Source organism: Cetorhinus maximus, chromosome 31, assembly GCF_964194155.1.
Source record: "Cetorhinus maximus chromosome 31, sCetMax3.hap1.1, whole genome shotgun sequence".
Taxonomy (NCBI): Eukaryota; Metazoa; Chordata; class Chondrichthyes; order Lamniformes; family Cetorhinidae; genus Cetorhinus; species Cetorhinus maximus.
The window spans coordinates 19,882,569-19,900,230 of NC_135909.1; the positions used below are offsets into that span (position 1 = coordinate 19,882,569).

At 43.7% G+C, this 17,662-nt stretch overlaps 1 protein-coding gene and 1 non-coding gene across 2 annotated transcripts in view; one reads left to right on the top strand and one right to left on the bottom strand.

Annotated features, from left to right (window-relative positions):
• Positions 1 to 17,662, bottom strand: part of LOC144670314 (histone H2B-like) — a 1,149,071-nt gene that overhangs the window by 196,389 nt on the left and 935,020 nt on the right. The window lies entirely within an intron of this gene.
• On the top strand, positions 11,807 to 11,896 carry trnar-ucg (transfer RNA arginine (anticodon UCG)). Its single transcript is given in 2 exon segments — positions 11,807 to 11,843; positions 11,861 to 11,896. It is a non-coding gene; the product is annotated as a tRNA-Arg (tRNA).

Consider the following 17,662-nt stretch of genomic DNA (forward strand, 5'->3'; position numbering starts at 1 on the left):
ATTTCCTCCAATTGTTTCGCGTTGCGAAACTCCTGCCATGAGGTGGTCACATGATGACCAGTTTGATAGAGTAAATCAGGAGAAACTGTTCCCACTGACGGAAGGGCCGCTAACCAGAGGGCACAGTTTGACGCTGATTGGGAAAATAGCCAGGAGAGAGATGAGGAGAATATATTTTACACAGAGTGTTGTTGTGAAATGGAAGCTATCTGGACGGGTGGTGGAAGCAAATGCAATAATAACATTCAAAATACATTTGGAGAAATATCTGAAAGGAAAAACAACACAGGAATATGGGGAGGGAGCTTGGATGTGGGAGTAATTATATCGCTCAACCAAAGACCCAGCACAGGCGGAATGACCTCTGTCTGTCCTGTATCCTTCTATGATTCATGGATAGAAATCAGTCCTACATCCTGTGGGGCATGAAGGGTGTGAGAAGCTGGCATAAGAATTGATCCCTTTGGCGTGGAATGGAAATGGTAAAATATTGTCTTCTTTCAGGGAATCGAAATTGAATTGAGGTATGACTATGTCTGTTTAAATGTGGTTTGTTACCAGTTCCAGATTATTGAATTTAAAGGGATGTGTTATCAGGCAAAGAGCTTACTATGATACTAAAACAGAAAATGCTGGAAACACTCAGCAGCAACTGTAGAGGGAGAATTAATTAATGTTTCAAGTTAACGATACTCGTTAGCAGAACTGAGGAAAGGTAGAAATGTAATAGGTTTTGAACAAGTGAAAGAGTCGGGTGCTGGGAAGAGGTTGAAGAAAAGCGCAGGTCTGTGATGGTGTGCGTGCCCGGAGAGATGAAATTACAAAAATAAGTTTCACGGGGCAAACGCCACAGGGAGTTTTAACTCTTTCAGAGTAAACCCCATTAGCTGCTGTGGTTGGATTTGAACCTGTGTCTTACAGAATATTAGGCTAGGTTTCTGGAGCACTAATCCAGGAACATTACCACTATGCCAAACATCTCCCCATAGGACAGGGAGTTGTATTGGTACAGTGAAATAAACAAACGATTGGCCCAGATGAGGTGTGAATGGCTGGATAGCAGCCGTCCAATTGCAATGAGATAGAATAGAGAATGAGGGAAAAGACGAAATAGCAAAAAACACATGAAACAAAATTGGGACAGTGTTTATAATCTAAAAGTATTGAACTCAGTGTGAGCCCTGAAACCTGTAAGATGCCGAGTTGAAAAATGACCGTGTTCTTCCTCGTGCTTACGTTAATCTTCATTGGAACGGTGCAGCAGACCAAGAAAGGTCAGAGTGGGAGCAAGGTGGCGAATTGAAATTACAAGTGGCAGGAAAGTCGGAGTCAGGCTTGCGGACTGAAATGAGGTGTTGTCAAAGCGGTCACTCAGTCTGTGGGGCCTCATCATGTAGCGGAGGCCATATTGTGAACACCAAATATATTATACTAAATTGAAAGCAGGACAAGTGTATCATTGTTAAACTTGGAAAAAGTGTTTGGGGCCTTGAATGTTGAGAAGGGAAGAGGTAAAAGAGGAGTTTCAACTCATGCTCTTGCATGAGATTGTGCCCTAGTAAAGGGAAGGTGTACTGGGGGAGCACCAGCTGTCGCCGTGTGAATGGCCCCTTTGGAATGGTGATTGTGGAGGAGAAGGGAGGATGTTTTTGGTGGTCATATCATGCTGGCTGTGGTAAAAATATCGGAGGATAATGTGTCGAATATGGAAACTGGCGGGCTGGACGGTGAAAACAAGCGCCACTGAATCAGCTCCGCTCAATGTACACAGCACATAATAATCCGCAATTTCCGGTCAGCAGCAATTACCACCTCACACAAAGATTTTGCCTCCCCGATGTTCCTGCACATTTCTCCATGGATCTTCCCGCCCTGATGTCAGAGAAATGCGCAGCACCGCCGCTATCTAACTCCCCCATCTAAACCCAGCGGCAGAGTAAAGCAACGAAAGTACATGGCACCTTTTTACAGTATTAGCCTTATTCTGGTAGTTTAAATATCGAGTCATTGACTGTGCGGGAGCAAATACATGACTGACTGGGTGAGCTAGTGATTGAATGAATGGTTAGGTGGGTGACGTGTGTAGGTAGATAGCTGGCTGAGTGAATGAGTTTGGTGGGTGAGTGAGTAGGTGGGTCTGATGGTTTAAGTGCTTGACCGTGTCAACATACAGGTTGGGAGCCAGTCAGAAGATCCGCGGAGAGGTCAGGTGGTCGGATCGGGGCGACTGAGTATTCGGTTGCGCAGTAACCCAGGTGATAGGCCAGAATTTAAACTATTTAACCTTTCCTGGGCATCTAGCAAGCTAATTGTTTGGGATCTGTCCCAAGTTTCTGACTCTAGTTCAGAGTCGGAGGCATTCGAGGAGGGTCCACGGCAGGAGGGGTAAATGTAAACTTCCCGGGAAGTTCTCACGTTGGTCCACATGGGAAAGACCTTTTGGCTGAGTTTGTTGACACCGGAACAGCAGAGAGCACGCGCTCCACACGTGGAGTTTCAGTGTCTGTGACGTCAAAGCCAGTGACGTTCCAGGTCACTTTCAGCAGCGGAGATGGTGCAGATCAAACTCAGCCCGAAATGAACACTGTTTTGCTGTGTTCCGCTCGCTGGCCCACTCCCGAGCCGGAATTCACTCTATAAATGTTTATAAATATTTCTATAAGTGCGTGTTGGTCCCGCAGATGGTGAGACTGCAGAATTAATAATGGAAAACAAGGAACTGGCAGAACTGTAGAACGGGTATTTTGTTTCTGCCTTCACTGTAGAAGAAGGACATATAGAGTGTACAGAGCGATTTAGATTGGTTGGGTGAGTAGACAATAATTGGCAGATGCAGAATAACTTGGTAAAATGTGAACTTGTCCACTTTGGCAGGAAGAATTTAAAAGCAGTGCATCATGTGAATGGAGAAATGCTGCAGAACTCTACAGTGCAGAGGGTTCTGGGGGTCCTCGTTCATGAGCCTCAAGAAGTTGGTATAGAGATGCAGCAAGTGATTAAGAAGGCGAATGGAACGTTGGCGTTTATTACAGAAGGAATCGAATATAAAATTATGGAAGTTTCCCCACAGTCATACACAATTGGTGAGACAGCATCTGGTGGACTGTGGACAGTCTTAGTCTCCTTTGTTAAGAAAGGATATAATTGCATTACAGCAGGTCAGGGAAGATTCAGTCGACTGGTTCCTGGAATGCAAGGGTTTTCTTTAGAGAAAAGGTTGAGGAGGTTGGGCCTATACCCATTGGAGTTTTGAAGAATGGGAGGTGATCTTACTGAAAGATATATAATCCTGAGGGGACTTGACAGGGTGGCTGCTGAGACTATGTTTCCTTTTGTGGGGGACTCTACAATCAGGTGACTCAGTTTAAAAATATCGGCCTCTCCCATTTCAGACTGACAGAAGGTCATTTGTTTTCTCTCTCTCTCAGTGGGACATTAATCTGTGGATTTTTCTTCCCCAGAGAGCAGTGGAGGCTGGGTCATTGAAAATGTTCAAGGTTGAGTTGGAGACATTTTTGAGAAAGGAATGAGTAAAGAATTATGGGAGGCAGACAGGAAAGTGGAGTTAAGGCCACATTCAGATCAGCCATGCTGGAACAGCTTCGAGAGGCTAAATGGCCTCTTGCTGCTCCTGATTTTCGTGTTCTTGTTCTTGTGTGCCTCTCTCGGCACTGCTGTCCCTGTCCTGCTCACCGTCTCGCTTGCCGGACTGCTCGGGGCCTCAGTAATATCCCGCTCCTCCGCCTGCTTCCTACCCCTCACCGCCTCACTTGCTGTTCTGCTTGTCACCATCTCCTCAGTTCTTGTGGTGAGATGGGCGGCGACAGGGGTCAGGAGGGAGGTGCCGATAGGGAGGTGAGGGGCTTGGTAGTCGGGTAGCGAGCGGTGCGGCAGAAGGGTTGGCGTGTAGCGCAGCGAGCCAGGCGGGGAGGGTCTGGCGTCTGTGCACCTGGCATTCGGGAGCAGGGGAGTGAGTGAGAGGCGGCAAGTGGGCGACCGTCAACGGCTGAACAACGAGGACGTCAGCGGTGGGAGGAAGGGCGCACGCACCGGCAGACTGAGTGGGTACCGAGTTCCTGTTCCAGCTCGGTGTAAGGAGTTACAGTGTAAAACTGATCACAATTCTAGCATTGCTGAGTTCTGATGAAATGTCATCGACCTGAAACGTGAACACCCTTTCACTGTCCACGCTGCTGCCTGCCATGAGGTGTAATTCTTAATTGTTTTCTGGTGTTACGACAGAAACCCAAAAGGAGGGTTGAGGCACTCTGGAGGACAATGAATACACAAAGCGGTTATCTCGCTTACCTGTGGAAGGCTCGTTGGTCTAGAGGTATGATCCTCGCTTCGGGGATTTTCGTTAAATGATCGTGCGAGAGGTCCCGGGTTCAAATCCCGGGCGAGCCCTCGTGTGTTACCACTTGTAATACATATTTCTTTACGAGCGAAAAGGCGGGTTTTACTTAAACCCGGGCGAGTTTTTAGAACCTGAGAAGTCATTATAACCAAATTATCACTGCAAAACAGGTGGAGTAAATGCAGAAACGGTTGCTCATGTAATCGGACGGTTAATTTATCCTAATAAGAGAATGAGTTCATTTATCCCAAGAAGAGAATGAGTGTAACTGAAACTTGAGTTTTCTTGCCGGCTCCATGGATACTGCCTGGGCCTAGACACTGCCTGGTGTATTTCTTCAATGTTCTCTTTTACCTAGAGCGCTCTGAAAGAATGGCTGATATCTTATGGGTGCCAATGAATGTCTATATTGGCTGAGTTATATACATACAGTTACATTATTGGTCTCGCCGTGTGATTCTCGCTATGGGACGTTTTATAAGTGAAAATGTGAGCGGTCTCTGTTTCAAATCTCAGGCGAGCTCTCACGTGTTGTTATTTGTCGTGTAAGTCGCCCAGTGCATTGTCGAAAACTCATTGCGGTCTAGGTGGAGCGGTTTACTTATATCAGGGGTAAGTTTGAGAACTGGACCCACCATTGCAGAGAACTCATCAATGAAACACACATGAAGGAAATGAAGGCAATTTGAAAAAAAAAAACAATTGCTCACTTAATCGCACTGTAATGTTTCCCGAACAGACTAATTAGACAACCCCATTTTCTGGATGAATGCTTTCGGCTGTTGTATTCTCTGAGAGAATTGTCGTCTTCTCTGAGACGGCCAGGTCTGGTAGCCCCATAGTGTGAATTTGATTTGATCATATTTTGTTTGTGTTCTAGGAGTTGTACTGAGCAGAAAGTGAGCCGTTTCACCTCGATCGATATTTTAGTGTAAAGGTAATAAACAATTTCAGGAGAAGGTATTTGATAGGCTGTGTGTGCTTAAAGTTGTTTAGGACCAGACGAGGTGCATCCAGAATACTGAGGGAGGAGAGCAGGAATTGCAGGGACACAGGACACAATTTTGCAATATTCCTTAGACTCGCGGTGGTGACAGCGGAGTGGAGAATTGCTATTGTAACATCCTTGTTCAAACAGACGTGTAAGGATAAGCCCAGAAACTACAGGGCAGTCAGTTTAACCTGGGTGGTGAGCTACCTTTCAGAAAGTAAAATTCCTGACAACATGAAAATTACCTCGGGAAAATGCGCATTAATAAGTAAAACCAGGATGGATTATGTTATGGTCCCAGCAGAGATTACCCTGGGACAATCCTAAACCCAGAGTGGAACCCAGCTTGATAGATTCTAACTTTTATTTGTTTGTTTAAACACGTGGAAAGTTGCTACTGAACAGAGTTATAGGAGTCAGCTGATCAACTTTTAGCTTAAAATAAATAAAACATTTATTCATCGAGAAAAGATGAATCATGTTACAATACTCTTTCACCCTCAATTATAACTTTACAGGTGGAGACAAATTTGTAAGGATAACGCAAGTTGTATAATCTATTTTATTCTTTAAATTACACAGTAATTACACAATCCATGTATCAATAGGCACCCTGTGGTAAGGCACACAAGACCCTGAAACGAAGTGACAGATACCACCTTAACCAAATGCTATGGATCTCTCCTCAACTCCCCACAGAAGCTTGTCAAGCTGTGAGTCAACCAGTTTCACTGCACTCCGCCTTTCACACGAGGATTGAAGCCATTCCCTCTGCCCCTCACTCTTAAATTCATTAACAGGACCTGTTTCAGGTTCCCATCCTTCCTTTGACCAGAACGTCTGTTTTGGACTTACCCCTCATCCACTCCCCTGGATTTTGGGATTTTTCTTTCGCTTGGGACTAACAACCTGCTCCCTTTTCCAGTCTCTCTTGGCAGCAACTTTCAAAAGCCAACCGAGGTCCGCAGCTTCCAAATCAAAACTGCAGTTTCTTTCCTCTGTGTGTGTCTGTGGAAGGGACCTGCCTCTTTGCCTCCCTCTTGCTAGGCAGCAGCCCAATTCTTCTACTGATGTGTTTGCTTAACTTCTTAAGTCGTAAACCTGATTAGAAATGCATGCACCTTTTTAAAACGAAACTAAAACTCCATTTGACCTTTCTTAACACACATACAGAAATACAAAGATAAAAACAAAAAGCTAAAAGCTACTGCGGATGCTGGAAATCCAAAACAAAACAAAAACAGAATTACCTGGAAAAACTCAGCAAGTCTGGCAGCATCGGCAGAGAAGAAATCAGTCAACGTTTCGAGCCTCCATGGCCCTTCGGCAGAACTGCAGCATAGTTTCAACAAGGGAGAAATATAAATATAAATATAAATTTATATTTCTCCCTTGTTGAAACTATGCTGCAGTTCTGCCGAAGGGCCATGGAGGCTCGAAACGTTGACTGATTTCTTCTCCGCCGATGCTGCCAGACTTGCTGAGTTTTTCCAGGTAATTCTGTTTTTGTTTTGTTTTACAGAAATACAAATCAAACTTAAACTTTAAAGCTAAAACTCATTCCTAACAATTGCAAATACCAATATAACTTCCTGAAACCTCTCTACTTCCTAACAATTTGGTAAGAACAAATCGTGTTATTTAACTTCAGTTAGTTTTTTTTTGATGCGACAGCAAAGGATTTTGATGAGGGTGAAGCCCTTGACGTGATTTAAATGGACTTGAAAAAGGCATTTGATAAAGTGCTGGACAAAAGACTTCTGAGGAAAGTTAGAGCTCATTGAAAAGAAGGGACAATAGCAGCACAGATGCGAAATGAGCTGAGTGACGGGAACCAAAGATTTGTGGTGAACTGTTGCATTTTGGACTGGAGAAAGTTATCTTGTGGAGCTCCCCAGGTCTCTCAGGGACTTGTGCGATATCGGGAACTGGCGGAAAAATAGATTTCAGGCCCAAGGTCAACCATGATACCATCGAATGGCAGGGTAGGCGCGATGGGCCGTGTGGTCTACTGCTGTTCCTATTTCTTGCGCCCAGTGTCAGGGCCCCTGCCCTTCCTGTAATTGATCAGCCAGATCTTGTTGCAAGCTCACAATTCCAACATTTTCCGGTGATACAAAAGTTAGAAGGACTGTAAACTGTGAGGAGGATAGTCTAGAATTCCAAAGGGATCTAGAAATGTTGATGGAATGGGCGGAAAAATACCAGTTGAAATTTATTGCAGAGTAGCATGGTGTCATTCGTTTTTGTAGGTAGAGCAGGGAGAGGCAACACAAAATGAAGGTTTACAATTCTAATAGGATTGCGGGAACAGAGGGATGTGGGTGTATATGTGCATAAATCATTTATCGTCACAGGACAGGTTGAAAGAATGACCAGTAAAACAGCCAACGTCATGGGCAAAATCAATATAGCATGTTGTACAAAAACAATAAAGTTATGTGAAGCCCGTAGAAAACACTGCTTCGGCCTCAACTGGAGTATCGTATCTAATCCTGTGCTCCACAATTTAGCAAGGATGTGAAAGCATTAGTGAGATTGCAGAAAAAAATCACAAGACAGATTCCAGGAATGAGGAACTTAATTCACATTGAATGATTGGAGTTGGGAATGTGTTTCTTGAAGAGATGGAGTTTGAGAGGAGATTTGATAGAGGTATTCAAAATCACGAGATGTGTGGAATGGGTAAATATGGTTTAATCGTTCCATTGATGGAATGATCCAGAAAAAGAGGACACAGATTTAAATTAATTTACAAAAAAAGCAATTACCACATAACAATTTTTTTTCCCCTTGTAGCATATGTTTAGGATGTTGAATGCAGTGTCTGAGAGTGTACTGGAGGCAGGGACAATTGAGGTTTTCAAAAGGGTATTGATCTTGATCTGAAAAGAAAAATAAGCAGTGTTACAGGGAAAAGGGTGTGGAGTGGCAGCAGGTGCGCTGCTCGTTCAGAGGGCCAGCCGATTCCAGACGGGCCGAATGTTCTCATTATGTTCTGTGATTCAATTACCCCATAAAGAATCAGGGAAGTTAGTCACGACTATGATCAATTGGTGAGCAGCAAGTGTCTAAGTGAGGTTTACAGGGCAGTAAGTGTTGGAATTTCCTGGGACAGGATGTGACTAAGTGGCAGTTTCCTGGAACAAAACATTCGGCGAAATAGAACCATAGAAAAGTTGCAGCACAGAAGGAGGTCATTAGGCCCATCTTGTCCATGCCACCCCGAGGACACTCAGGTGCCCTTTCTAATCCCAGCTTCCTATGGCAATTCGCCATCAATTAATGGAATTATTTAACAGCACAAAATGCAACATCCATCTGAACCTAACCGATGTAGTTACTTAGTTTAACAGACAAGTTCACTCAAAAACCTTCAATCTTCTGTCAATAGTATAAGACAGGCACTAGAATCACTTGACAGAGAACTTGGGAGACATGGATTTGTTGGTTGATCTATGCAAGTTGCTGATGTTGAGATTGATTCATGTTAATTTCACATAGAAATCAGTTTCAACTCAATGAAATCAAAGCACGTCCCCACTCATTCGGTGAGAGTGCTGTTTTCTTTGCAAACATTGCAGAGTTATTTATTGAAATGCTTCATCTTGCTGTTTTGAAACTTTGTTCTCTGTCATCTTTCTATTTTTAGTTCCTAACAAATCAACAACAGCTATTCACCCTGATAAATTACTTCTACACAGGATGTCTCGGTTGGTGGCATTCACAAGTTTATAGAGCCAAATTTAAATCCAGGGCTTGAGGACCAAAGTCATTGTCAACACTCCCAGCAGTGGCTCAAGAAGGCAGCTCACCACCGCCTTCTCAGGGCAAATCTGAACTCTTTCCAATGTAAGTATATTCCCCCTTAAAGAAAGAGACCTAAACAGGACTCAATACTCTAAGTTTTGTACCATCAACGCCCTCTTCAGTTATCACAAGAATGTCCGAGTTTAAACTCCATTCCCTTTCAATAAAGGCCAACACCACATTAGCCTTCCTAACTGCCTGCTGTACCTGCAACGTAGCTTTGTTTTGTGATACATGTACAAGGACACCCAAGTCTCACTGCAGCACAGCATTCTGCCATCTCTCTTCATTTAAAGAATATTGTTTTTTTTTAATCTATCCCACCAAAGTGGTGATCCTCACATATTCCCACATTATTGTATCTACCAAACTTCTGTCCACCATCTCAACCTATCTTTATTCATTTACAAAGAATTTACATTCTGCTCACATTTTGCTTGCCTACTTAAAGGGCTTTAGTACTTTGAATTGTAAACTTGTGTAAGGGGAGACGGAAAGACAGTATTTGCCATTCTTTTAACAATTACCTTAGATCTGTAATGCCAAGATAAATCCAGTTTTATGATTAAAAATATGAATGATTCAGAGACCAGAACTGAATTCAGAAAACGAAAAAATGATGTTAAGCCACTGACCCAGAAGTCCAGTCTGGCCAGTGAGGAATCTACCCCTGAACCACTGACGTTAACAAATCCGCTCGCTCCATGTGTCCAGATGGAAACCTGTCTGAAGGAACATACAGCCTGACAATGTGCAACAAACGGTTGGAAATTTCAGCAATTTCCTACATAAAAATGACCAATACACTTGAGAAGTTCTCCAGTGGTTGTCACGCGTCGTTGTGAAATTTTGTGGTTGTCAAAACAGCTGAAGAAAAGCAAACCTTTGTTTTCTATTAGAGAAAACCTATCCAACGCAGGACGTTCCCTCCTTCTCGCTCTTCCACATTCCCTGCACACATTGGAGTCTGATCTCGCAGGCTTAATAGACGCAATCTCGGCTGTCTGTCAAAGGGCTAATCAGAACCTGTTTCTTTATCCAGGTAAGCACCTACACAGAAATAACAACAACAACAAAAATATTGTAGGGGCTGATTTATTTATTTATGGGTGTGGGCGTCGCTGGCTAGGCCAGAGTTTATTGCCCATCCATAATTGCCCCCCAGAAACTGGCGGTGAGCTGCCATCTTGAACCGCTGCAGCCCCTGTGGTGTAAGTCCACCCACTGTGCTGTTAGAGAGGGCTTTCCAGGATTTTGAACAAGAGACAGTGAAGGAATGGCGATCTATTTCCAAGTCAGGATAATGTGCCGCTTGGAGGGGAACTTCCACGTGTTGGTGTTCCCATGTGTCTGCTGCCTTTACACTTCCAGATGGTAACAGTCATGGGTTTGCCTGCCGATTAGGCAGACAATCCAAATGCTAAGAATTCATTACGAGAAAATCTTTTCCATACGCTATCTTTGGTTCCTTTTCGAATGAATTAAAATCTGCCCTGGTTGGTCACTGACCCTTGAGGCAGTGGGAACAGTTCATCTTTATTAACTTTCTCTAAACCCTCTTGAGAGTTCTGTCTGTGGAGTGATTAAAAATACCGAAAGCCAGACGTGGGATTTGAACAATGAGGGACTGTAGATCAATGATAAGGGAAGTGATACTTTGATAATCAGATTAGGAAATAGTTTGAAAATTATGAAATCCGTCCAAACCTGTGCATTGCTGGTTCAGGAGCACAATGCGTCTCTAGGGCGTGGGAAACTCGGATTAGATTCCCGAAGTTGCCGATTCTGTAACAGCGTCACAGTCCCTAAATTATTTTCTTTTCTTCAGGTTACTTTCAGTTTGCTTTCTGTTTTAGTGCAGTGATCTTGTACTTAGGGAAATAAATTGATTTCAGCATGATGGGCGGATTGGTGATTCAGGGGTAGAATTCTTATTTTTCATCAAAGAAACCTGGGTTCGATTACAGTGAATGCATAACTCAATGTCTTCAATAATGGTTCAAGGATCAAATTTCCGGGACAGATAAATACCCATTTTCTCGCTTATCCATCATATATTTGATGAATACAAGTCTATAAAACTGAGATTTAAAATTAAAGTGCTGTTTCCCGATGGGATCTCTGAAATTCCCCTTTGCTGAGAGAGATGTTTCCTAATTTCACACCAGAAACGACTTGTTTTTTGACTGAGCCCCAAAGCCCCCAGACCCCTCCCCCTCCCCCAATTCCAAAATTCCCGCCATCGCTGAAGTTTCTCTCTCTGACACTATCGCCTTAACATGTCGCAAACCGCGATCAAATTGTTCATTAATTCGGGAAGAACGGCTTCCTTTGTTCGTGGTTTATATGAAGGGGCTGTTCTGTGGTTTATTTTCTGGAATTTAGCAGCGGTTGAGGGGAGGCCACGAGGCAGAGAGTGAGAGAGATTCAAAACACTACAGGAGAATGATGAGGAGAGGGTGCGGACAATAGGAACTGAGTTCCCGATCTCCCAATCCTTATTTTCCAACGAAGGACACAGAGTCGAACTCAGACCCTGAGGCCATGGATCTGGGATTCAGCGGATCATCCAAAAATCGAACTGAAAAATATACAGCCACGATATTTATTTACATGGCACTAACATCAGTTCCAGTATTACATTACTTGACTGCGTGGCCTAATGGATAAGGCGTCTGACTTCGATGGTACTTGGTGAGGTTATCAGAAGATTGCAGGTTCGAGTCCTGCCGTGGTCGTTTTATGTAGAAATCTGTTTAATTTCCTGAAAACCGCGGTCTCACTCGTCAGCTGAAGTTTCTGCGTTTCCTTCCTAACATGGCAGGGCTCTTTCTCAAAATGTCTGCTCTTGTTAATTTGTGCATTCATTTCTAACTGATTTTGTTTAACTGATCACGTTCGTTAAATTATTGATGTGTCCAACTGGAACAAAAGCTGTGCATCAATCGGTTTAATAAAATGCTTTGGGAGAATTCCAATCTTCTCATGAAGCGGCTCGATCATTAGCTGAATCTGCTGTCACTGGACTAACAATACAGAATCTCTGCGGGCACGGGTTTAAATCCCAACAGAGCAGATTTAAATTAAAATATTTCCTAAATTTGGAATTAAAATCTCGGCTCAGTAATGGCGGCTATGAAACTATCATCGATTGTAGCAAAAACCCAACCGGTTCACGAATGCCCTTTACGGAAAGAAATCATCCGCCCTTCCCTTACCTGTCCTACATGTGACTCCAGACCCACAGTAATTTGCTTCACTCGTAACTTCCAGGATAATGTGAGATGATCAACAAATGCTGGGCTTGCAAAAGACGCCCATAGACTATGAAAAAATAAACAAGTGGGAAACAGACACGACATGACTTTCAGGATGTCTACCTTTTCCATTGAAGAATGAAGACTGGAGGCTGGTCTCATACAGGTTTTTAAAATTATGAAAGATTCTGGGAGGCTGAATTTAGGGAAAATGGAGCAGAGAAGAGTAGATAAGTATGTGTCTCACTCTCACAAACAAGACATAGGCTGACGGGTGGCATACAACGTTATACTAATTAACTGCGCATCGGCAACTCATAAGAGCGGTAGATAAATTCCATCCGCAATGTCTCCGCGGCACCCTCCAGATTCCGTGGGAGCACTGCCGAACAAACTGTAGTGTCGTTCTTGAAGGCAGCTCCACCAGCATTCAGGCCAAACTCCTGAAAAATTAAGATAAAAGCAAAATACTGCGGATGCTGGAAATCTAGAACAAAAACAAAAATACCTGGAATAACTCAGCAGGTCTGACAGCATCTGCGGAGAGGAATACAGTTAACGTTTCGAGTCCGTATGACTGTTCAACTGATAAAGAGTCATTCGGACTGGAAACGTTAACTGTATTCAGACCTGCTGAGCTTTTTCAGGTACTTTTGTTTTTGTTTCTGAAAAATTAACTTGGATGGACTGCGCACTGTGTCCGGATAATCGAAAAGCGTCGCATCCGCCAAGTCCTGTTTCCTCAACTCTCAAATGGACAACATGCCAGGGGAGGACAAAAAAATGCTCCAAAGACACTCTGAAACGTTAATTCAAACGCTGCAGCATTTATATTAATGACTGCGAGGAACTTGCTTCTCACCATTCAAAATGACCAAAACCTGCCCCCCAAGCTGCAGCGCGCTGTGAGTCCCCAGGTCTTCATGATGAGGCAGAACGGCGGCTAAGAAGAAGTAACAGGAAGCAAATCTTGCACTCTGGATCTCACTACCTCGTGGGACATCCTGTCCCCATGTGTCCAAAGGTCTGTAGGCCGAGAATTGACCTGTTCACTCTCATGAAGACCCATGGCAGAAACTCACGGCCCTGAGTGGATGTCATCATCGTATCGAGGGACAGACGATAACCACTGCTTGTTACATAATACATATAAGAAGAGGTCATCTCCATCCATAGTATTTCTACAACTGTCCCTTCCCGAATAATATGAACAAGTCTCCTCTGTTGTCTCTGATCTGTCAACTTCACTGTATCAGAATGTGCTGCCATCTACTGGCCGCAACAGAGCGGTAGAAATTCACATTGTCAGTGTCGCGGAAACAGGTCAATGTGAGGAATTTGTGATGTGATGTGATGGGGCAGACATAGAAATGCAAATATGAAATACAATTTAGGAAACACGATTAATTAATTTATTCCCATTGAATCGGCAGCAGTTACAGGCCAACTATCGCATGGAACAACTGAGACGATTAGATAAACTGCATTTAAGGGAAGTCTAGATAAGTAAAGGAGGGAGAATGAATTTCAGGGATAAACAGAGAATGTTACATGAAGTATTCTAGGTGGAGGATCTTGTCGGGCAGTTTACCTGTTAGAACAAATGGCCCAGTTTCAGTGAGGTATATTCTGGGTTGAATGAATCCAGATTTGCAAAGTGTCTCAGGGACTGACAGACACGTAATGAGTCCCACACTCAAACTGTGAACAAAAGACAGAGAGATCCAGAATGAATCATTAACTCAGGCCTGGCATCAGTGACTGAATGATACACGTTGAATCGCACACTCTCACAGTATTCAATGGACAGAATGATACAGAATGATTCATACACACAGGCACATCATCAGAAACTGACAGATCCACGATTAATCCCGAAAACAAATCCTGTCCCATGGACAAGGTGATAAAGAATGAATCTACAGAGACCGACAGATGAACAATGAATTCCACACTCAAACCCTGTTCCAGAGACAAAGTGGTCCTGAATGAACCTCACACACATGCACATAGAATAGCTACAACAGAGAAGGGGACTATTCGGCCCTCTGTCCCTCCTGAGATGCTTCAGCAGAAACTCAGCTATCCCAGTCCCCAGCCCTGCCTCCATAGCCATGTAAACTTTTATCTTCAGGTGGCTGTCCAGTTCCACTATGAAAGCCCCGATTTTATTTTGCCTCTACCACATATCTCAGACAGTGCATTCCAGACCCTCACCACTCACCAGGGAAGATGAATCCTCATGTCCACATTGGTTCGTTTAAAACCGGTGCTTTGCACCAATAGAAACTGTTTCTCACTGTCTAATCTGTCTCAATCTGTCGCTGCCTCGTCGTCCTGTATTCTCGATCGTCAAGCATTGTTTCTCAGTCTGACCCCATCCCTGCAACTTCGGAAAATCTCTTGGCCAACCCCTGCTCTTTGTTCGTATGTTCCATCAAATTACTCGATTAATCGGGATGAAGAACTTCCTTAAAGAAGCAGTCATTGGTTTAAATGAAGGGACCGAGCTGTGATTTAATTTCTGGAACCAAGTAGGTCCTGGAGGGAGCTCAAGGGCCAACGAGAGTTATAGAGAGCAGAAACATTCAGGGGAATGGTGAGAAGAGAGAGAGCGAGCAATTGGGGCTGAGTTTCCGATCTCCATTTCTAAAAGACAAGAGGGCCTAACATAAAATTTGAGCTAAACCGATCGAGGGTGATATCAGGAAGGTTTCTTCACACAAAGGGCCGCGCAAATCTGCAACCCCTCTCCTGCTTTTGAACCTGGGGGTCAATTCGAACATTTAGGAACTGCATCTGTTAGTTTTTGTTTGTTTGTTTGTACAGTAAGTATTTTAAGGATTATAAAAACACGATAGATGGATGAAGTTCAAATACAGAACAGTCCTGAGCTGAACAGGATTGAGTGGAGAACAGTCTCCGTCCGTTCCTATATTCACATCATCCTAATCCTGCACCAAACAAATCATCACCCATTCTATTTTTTCTTAACAGTCAAAGTTAATTTCTCCTCCCATCTTCATAACGAAAAACGAATTCTGGAGGGAACTGAAACTAGGTGCATTCCTTTGTTGAGAACATTTTCCTCTCACGATTAACGATTTCAGATTGAATACTAGAACCCCATCCACCGGTCAGTTACCAGTAACTGCTACTGACCCACAGAGAATCCTGTCACCCCTGCATTCTCTATATTTCCCCAGCTGCAAATTCTTCCATCAGCTTTGGGGAATATTTATCCTGAAAAATCAGTCAGATGATGATTTTGTTAAAAATAACCACATCCAATCAACCGGGCTTTTCCCTCTCTGTTATCCTCTTTCTCGGTGGCTGCACATCTTACTGATTGGACACAGGAGTTGATCTTTCATCAGTCCAGTGGCGGACAGACCAGCCGAATATTAGAGCAATTTCTGATATGGTTTAATTTCAAATGCAGTTCATTTATCATTTTGCGAATATATCAAGAGATTCTAACTAGTTCTGTTAAAGCAGAATGACAGTGAGTTTAGTAAGAAAGGTTTACAAAGTACAGCAATTTCTTTCTGCTCACTGTGCAAACATATAGCGAATTGTTTCAAATTGCAGGAGTGGAAACTTCAGCCCGCAGTCTTCATGTTAGCAATGACCTGAATTTCACTTTTGTGGGTAGAGGGGTACAGGGAGCGCGGATGTTATTGTGAAAACTGAAGTCACTTTTCCTGTGAATGGAGCCGGTTAAAGAGTTCGGGCCGGCCTGAGGCCGGGGTCAGTGGGTAGCCTGGGGTTAAAACAGGCCCCAGAGACAGGAAATAAGATTTGAAAGAGAGAGGGGGTGCGGGCGGGGCGGAGCGGGACGGGGAGATGCAGGGAGGGGGAGGGAGAGCCGGGGAGAGAGTTAGGGTGGGAGACAGCGAGGGAGAGAGGGAGGGAGTTAGAGAAGGGCGGAGCTGCAGGAAGAGAGGCAGCGGGCGGGAGGGAGGGAGGAACTTGAATTTTTTCACCACATTCTGCAACCTCAGGAAGACCAAAAACCTCACGGCCAATGGTGCGTGAGCGGAGGTGTGTCTTGGTAAGTGAGATTGCTGCTTGAATGTGCAGAGCAACATCTCACCGCAGCAACCTGATCAATGACTGTATAATTTGGTTCAGAGACCCTGTTTGAGGGATTAATATTGATCCCAGGACTCCGGGTAAGTCTCCGCTTGTCTTGTTGTAAATAGTCTGGTCGGATGTTCACATCCGTCCGAAAGGGGAAATGGGGCTTCGGTTTAAATTGTGATTTATGAGTGAAATAGTCATGTATCTTTATTGCCCCTCTGTGGGGCATTACACAATTTGTGAAACTTATTTGCCTCTTCTAGAATTTCAAGCAGTTGGAAGCACTGAAGAAATCCTGGTTCTATCTTTACTAATTCACCTGAACTGTGATAATGAAATATAACATCTTCCAGGCAGTGGAGATATAATATAGGCACCAAAAATACTCACACTCCACAGCGGATGTTGCCTTTTTTCCCTCAGGGAGACTCGGTTGAAGAGTTTCCCTTTTTTGTTACTCTGAGATTCTCAGTGTTGTAATGCTGTCTGCTTCATTCCTGGGAGACAAGTGGGACTCAGAAATGATCACTCCCTCCCTGTGTGACTCCGACTGATACAGTTGTTATCATTAAGGTCAGTCAGTCTCTGACCCCTTATCAGGTCCAATATTTGACCCAAAGTTAACTTTTTTTGTTATCCACACTGGGAATCGAAATTCCTGCTGCACTCTCTATCCCTGCCGTGATAAAAAATCCGGCTCTTTCAACTGTGGGTGTCTATCTCTCATTGTCTGTGACACCTCTTCAATTAACAATCTACTTCTGCTTCTCCTTACAGAGTGCAATCTCTTCTGTCTTTTTTTCCCTATGCAGTGAACTATGATTCAGTCAGCTGCTCCCTTGCTTTTTACAATGAGGAGGTTGTGAGTTCAAAACTCATTTCCGAATCCTGACCACAAATTCAGGCTCACGCTCTAGAAAATTCTTTGCTGTTGCTGGTGCCAGCTTTTAGACGATATGTTGAACTGAGCTGCCATCTGCCTTCTCACGTAAAATATACCAAGGCACAATTTCGGAGAGGGGCGGGGGAGTTATTCCATGATGTCGGAGACATTCAAAACAGATCATATTGCCTTCATCACATTGCTGTTCCTGGAAGCTGACTGTGTGCAAATCCTTTGAAAAATTGTTCAAAAACATGATGACTGAATTCCTGTTAGGAAAA